The 6,571-nt window shown below is 42.2% G+C and overlaps 1 pseudogene across 1 annotated transcript; it reads right to left on the bottom strand.

Moving 5' to 3' along the window:
- Positions 1-3,887: 3,887 nt before the first annotated feature.
- On the bottom strand, positions 3,888-5,746 carry LOC147701277 (luc7-like protein 3 pseudogene; annotated as a pseudogene). The gene has a single exon (XR_015297444.1). The product of XR_015297444.1 is annotated as a luc7-like protein 3 pseudogene (transcript).
- Positions 5,747-6,571: the final 825 nt, after the last annotated feature.

Raw genomic sequence — 6,571 nt, 5'->3', positions numbered from 1 at the left:
ATATGGACTGTAGAGAACTGAATGCAGTCTAGCTGCCTCAAGTTAAACAGCAACAAGATCACAATTCTTCAGTTTGGCTCATCCTAATCAATTTGATCACAAACCTGGCTGCCCTCAGAACTTGAAACACCTATGGTTGCAGTATCAACAGCTAAATATTTTGGCATTTTCTTTGACTAACAAGCTCACATTGGAAACTCAAATCATGTCTCAAGCTTCTGCTTCATTATAATTAAAATACTAAAAAGGGATAGTTCAGCTGCTTCCTTTATGCCTGCACAAAACGGTCATACATTCTCCAATTATTCTCACCTTAGCCTTACAAATTCCCTATGCAGAACTCTGCAGCACAGCAAATGTTAGCTATTCCACTTACTTCTTTTGTCTCCTAACACTTTAAAGAACTACATTAGCGTCTGCTAAAGAGGTGCTCCATCTTCACAGGCTTATGTACACAGCATTAAGCACTCTGGCATGAGAACCTAATTTAGGACCCAACTTTGAAGCTAACTCATTGTGCTTCTCTGCCAAACTAGTGATGGCCGCCCACAATCGAAAAAAGGCTCATCTTTGGTGGTCAATTCTTTTCTTACCACACTTCCACTCACCTATTAATTTTCCTTGACGTTCTGCCCAAACTTTACAGCCTTCTAGTCTATCCCCCACACACCTTAGCTCCAGGATATGTATTCCTCAGACTTAACAAGACTACTGAAAATAACGAGAACGTACAAAAACCAGAAACTAGTATAAGAGCATTACATGATTGTGATCCAAAAGAGTATGCAGAACTGTGTGCCAAACCCAGAGCCTGACTGTAATTTAACACAGGTGCTCCAGCAAAGGAAGCCCAAATTACAAAAAGATACAGAACGCAACTGCAAACGTTTTTAACGCATTAGTTTAAATATACCTCAAACTCCATCAAATCAATACAAACAAAAAATATAACCTATCAAGAACGAATGCCTCGCTCATATAACGTTATGCTAAAGCTCTTAAATCGTGTTCCACTAAGCCATATGCGCATAACAGCCAAACTAATATCAACTTTCGCACATAAACCACTGGACAAAATGACCAAAGGGGGCCAATTTCTGCAATACCACTAGGACATTGTTCCAAAGTTCATTAAATTATCTTCTACTTGATCTGAGGTTTACCTACTTTACCTTGAAAGCTAAAATAACAGGGTAGTCAAAAAGGTGTCACTGTACCTCTGTGTTACTGCATTTTAAATAGAAGTCTGATAGTTCTATAATGAAATGCACCATTTGTCTCAAAGACTGGCTTTAATCTAAACTACAAACCAATAAAGAGTTTGCTTCTGGGAAAAAGCACATTCCACACACTAGAATAGTGACATCAAAATTCGAGTACATCTGCTGCACTGATCCAAAATCATACAGAAATTGTCTGAATTACCTGGCTGAATGACTCAAACAAGCATGGTAAATGTGTATCTGTAACTTTTTTTTTTAACTAAGAAAAAGGAGTGTTTAATTGCAGTCAAGAAAACAAATCAATGTTCAAATTTTAGAATGGAGACATGCTAAAGAAAACTGTTAATGAAACAATACCAATCAATGACATTTGGGGAACAGAAGGGACAGTTTATCCTTTTTTTGCCAACAGACTAGTGATTTTCCAAATGGCCAAATTAAAGGTTTACTGACCAAAAAAAAGGGATGGTTTATTAACAAATAAAGACTGTTTACTAGCAAACAAAGATGGACACTTCACTAGTCTAAAGACCTATGACAACTGCCGAATAAACACAGGGTCACTGGAATTATGCAAAGTTGCTGGATTTTCTGAATAATTATGGATCTGCGGCTTAAACTACATAAATCACAAACGTTACTAGCTTTAACAGATCAAAGTTACTCAAAAAAGCGACAAGTTGTTCCATTAGCTACCGTTTGCAAAGTTTAACTGGCCAGTTGCTAACTGCTTTAGGAAGGTGTCAAATTGGTTTGAATAATATGTAACTTTGCCTAGAAAATATAATGGCCATGTGATAATTCAACATATTAAAATCATTTTACAAACTGACAAAGTAATGAAACAATAATTCTACAGGCTATGCCACATTATGTTGCACAATTTGCCTTTTCTTGCTCCATAATTCTGTCAACCTTACAGCACAATTTGATCATCTCCACTGAAGTGTGATTCGATTACCATTAGTAATCATGTGCATAACCAGGAGCGTTTCTAAAGGAACACAGACTGCATAACTAGAATATTACCATAGGAACACAGGACTACATTACTCGAACCCAACAGATACTGGAGAAAGGCTGCTCTACAGTCACCACCAGAAGAATACACTATTTTGTTAAAATCCAAAGATTATCAAAGAGTGTGAAAGATATCAATCAGAAAGTATCATTAGAACATAGCAGTGACCACGGATTACTGTAAGAGCGCTACATGCTAATGTCCAACAAGGAAAACACAATCTCAGCCAGTCGATCATACAGCCTAAAACAAAAATGTGGGATATTCAACTAAGTGAATTATCAAACTAACACAGAACTGTAGCATCAAATGCATCACATTACCAAACAAAAGTGTGTGGCCGAACAAGAGGATAGAGATTGACGTTCTTCTTTTGAAGTGTGGGGTCCCGCAGGGTTTGGCCGTCAGTCCAATAATTTTTAACTTATAAATGCACCCATTGGCAAATATGCACCCATTGGCAAATATTTTTCGGAGTCTGGGCTGTCAAGAATATCATATGAAGACAAGCAAAATGTCACTTCCCTAGCCCCTGGAAAAGGATCACAGTCCAATCAGCTTCCTGCCTGCTTGGAAAAAGTATCCAAGCGGATGGCGAACTGCTACTTAAAACTGAACGGGAAAACAACTGAATTGATTAATCTGTGGAACAACCCTGCCCTCCAACCACCTATAGACTGTCCAGAATGTTCGGGCAATTCACCCATTCCCTCTTCCCCTATTGAAAGCCTCGGGTTTTGGCCAGCCAAGTCCCTTTCCAAGGAGACACAGGCCAAAAATCTTGTGTCAACCTGTTCTGGCAGCTACAGAACACTGTGTAAATTCCTAAACATTATCCTGAGCGTCCAGAAGAATTGTGATCCAATCTCTCATTCTCTTCTTGTTGGACTATAAGAACTCTCTGTACCTAGGGTCCCCCAAATAGGTAATCAAAAGACTCAAGGTTGCCCACAAAGCAGCAGTAAGAATCTTACACAAAATCCCAAAATTTGCCTCAGCAAACAGTACTCTAGCTTGTCTGTATTGGCTTCCTATTGAGGCATGGATAAAATGGAAAGCACTGGCACAGAGGGATTAACGCCAGAGGAACCAGTATGATACGGGCACTATTGACCCCTTAATCCTCCTGTAGTGCTTTAAGAATATCTATGAGTCGATTCTTGAGGGTAAGTAGAATTCACATTGCCAGATTGGGTGGTAATTCCTCTTCTTATTTCATCTCGAAACTGTGTTACACGCTCCCCATAGATTAAAGGGTGCCTAAAAAATTAATCACAGTTCTGAAAAAGGCTACACGCAGTTCTATACCCACATTAATAGCCACCCTGTGTTTCTCCACTTGTCCCGAAGCAACGCAATATCTTAGCCAGCGCTGGGAAGCCTATGGGTAGCCATGTGATTTAGAACTCCGCAGAGCATAGGTGTATAGAACAAATTTGATAAGAAAAACACTGTACCATGAACTCTTGAAGACCACTGACCTACTGTATCTAGTAAGATAACTGTTAGTTCCAGAGTACTACAAACCCAAAAAATGATGGACACTGTACTAAGGTGATCTACCGTAACAGTAATGGAAGTCTATACACTCATATCTGTACATGCCCCAAGTACTTCAAACTACAGACCACCACATGCAGATCTTCACCGTAGGAACTGAAGAACATTTATTGGAAAACAGGGTGAATAGTTTACATTCTGATGACCCTCAAATATAGAAAAAAAATAAGAGCTTTTCACTTAGCAAGGAGGTATTATCCAAGTTGTAAAAAATTAATTTATTTTAACTTGGCTTAAACCAACAAGTGTCAACACTAATGTTTGTGATTCATTGTACAAGTCCGAACATCGAGCAAAACATTGTGCAAGCCATGGGTTCCTGTACAGCACTTAGAAAGCTTTGAAAGTCTTTAGGGGACAAGATAGGAGGGCATCCACTTCTCTGATCTAAGAGATCAAATACCAGTCTTGACGGAAGGTAAAAAAAATCCCTATACAAGCCTTCTAAGCAGCTATACCTTTCCCTCCCCCTCATTTGGAACAGATCTTCAATGTAAGCTTTATGAGAATTCTTCGCCTTCAAAGGCATAGGCCTGTCATATCAGAACATTTCCAATGGTATCAATTCTCATCGGACTCAATTTCACCTTCAGACTTCGTATCATCACCAGTCCCATTGGCCACCTCATTGTTAGTGCCACCTTCCAATGGTTCACTATTTGTGACTTCACTCAGTTTTTCTCGACTGGCAGATCGTCTACTCCTGGTTTCCTCAACAGGCTCCTTTTCTTCCTCTTTAGATTTCATTTCTTTTTCGCTCTCTCTGCTTTGACTTCTGTTCCTAATGGATTTGCGATCCAAGCTTTTGGGCCTTCGCTCTCGACTCCGCGACCTGCGCTTTTTCTCCATTCGTTCGCGGCTTCTTCGACGTTCTCGACTCCTGCTTCGCCTTCGTTCGCGGCTGCGGGATCTTCGGGGTTCTCGTGATCCACTGCCCCTCTCATCAGCAGGTCTGCTTGAACGTCTGCCACGAGATCCGCTTCTTTCCCGCCTCTCACGATCACGTGGCTTTTTACTTCCGTTCTCCTTTTCCTCCTCCCCTCGTCGCCTTTTCTTGTCATCACCTCTTCCACGCTCCTTCTCATCTCGGTCCTTGTCTTTCTTCAATTTATTGTCTCGTTCGGGCTCTTCGCTTCTTCTACGCAGTTTGTCCCTTAACTCTGCGATAGTTGCTTTAATTCTAGCATAGCCCAGGTGCCTCTTCCCCATGAAGTGATCATCAACTCTGGCTTGTTTATCTCCCACAATCAGAAAGGCTCCGCATATTTCACACACTTCCATTGGCTTCTCCTGAGCCGCAATCAACTCCATGGCTGATGGTGTCGACCTGAGATACTCAATTTCTCCCTTAAGCCTTTCCACACGTTTGGCCACGTCCTGGGCCTCTTCCACCTTGCCCTCCGACCCCAGTGCTTCTATGTGCGCCAAAAGCTGATCAATCTTCTGAGTTAGCACTTGCACTTTTTCCTCATTCCTGCCTGGGACAGGCGCCGAGGCCGGCCCTGGGCCATCTTCATCATCCTCCGGACTCTGGAAGAGGGCAACACGGGCATGGCCCCTGCGGATGCGACGCTCCACTTCCACGAGCAGACCCTGCAGGTAGCGCATAAAGTCGCGCTCGTAGCCCATGCGCAGGTACCGGGAGCTCTCCTCGTATTGCTTCCGCAGTGCCTCATCGTGGATCTTCTCGCAGGGCCCCAGGTCGGAGCGCGTGTTGGTAAAGAGTTCTGCGGGGCAGAAAGCGCACAGGTAGAACTTGCAAACGCTCTCGTGGTCCCAAGGTACGTCGCTTCTCTTCTTGTCCGGGGCCAGGTCGCGGTCCCGGCCCATAAGCTCATCGAGCAGCTGGGCAGCTGACAGCATTATTCCGACAGGACCCTCCTCTCAGCGTCCGGTAACCGGAGCTGTACTCAGAGCCGAACAAAATGGCGATGTGAATGGCATAAACATAGAAAACGGATTAGAAGAAAACGAACAAAAAAAATTGACGCACAGACACGCGTTCCGGCCATCTTGGAACGGTAGGAAGACCTTTAATCGAACGACAGCTTCTGCATGGAAACGGAAGTAAAGATACAGCATGCTGGGGCACCAGAAAATAGCGACCATCTTTGAATGGCTTAGAGTCTGCAGACATGGAAGCATGTCATCATAGGACAATATGAGAATTGCAAAGAAGATTTAGAATCGAGATAAAAATTATTGATAATCTTATGTGACGCCGTTGCATAAATGTGCAGTCTCGAAATAGTACAGTGACTGCTGTTCAGTTGCCTTATAGTCACCTGTCAGCACAACTGACGAAAATAGCCGAGGACATAGAGCTGACATCTTGGAGTTACCCATCATGTCATGAACTGAATGTTGTCTTTACACGCGTCAAAGGTTAATTGCACGTTAAATGATTTGAGTCCCTTCAATTGGTATTCGAAAATATCCGAAAACTGTCGCTCAAACGTTCAGAGAAATTTTCAAACACACTGAAACATAATCTGGCAATTTTTGGGAGGAGCAGAAGCGCCAATCACACCCATGTCACTGCGAATATCAATCATCGAGCCAGGCCACTGTCGACGGTGTTGAAGCATTTGACCTCCAGGACGTTTTAAAAATGTGAGCAATTTTCTGTATACTAAAATACATTAACAATATCTATGCAGCATATCACTAATGGCAGCATACTGAAAACACGCCATTTACATTACAAAATTATATTTTGAGTACACATTTTTTGGGTTTTTCCATTGAAACTATTTTCGGTGTCTTG

The sequence above is a fragment of the Lissotriton vulgaris genome, chromosome 7, assembly GCF_964263255.1.
Source record: "Lissotriton vulgaris chromosome 7, aLisVul1.2, whole genome shotgun sequence".
Classification (NCBI taxonomy): Eukaryota; Metazoa; Chordata; class Amphibia; order Caudata; family Salamandridae; genus Lissotriton; species Lissotriton vulgaris.
This window is presented reverse-complemented; position numbering and strand designations above follow the sequence as displayed.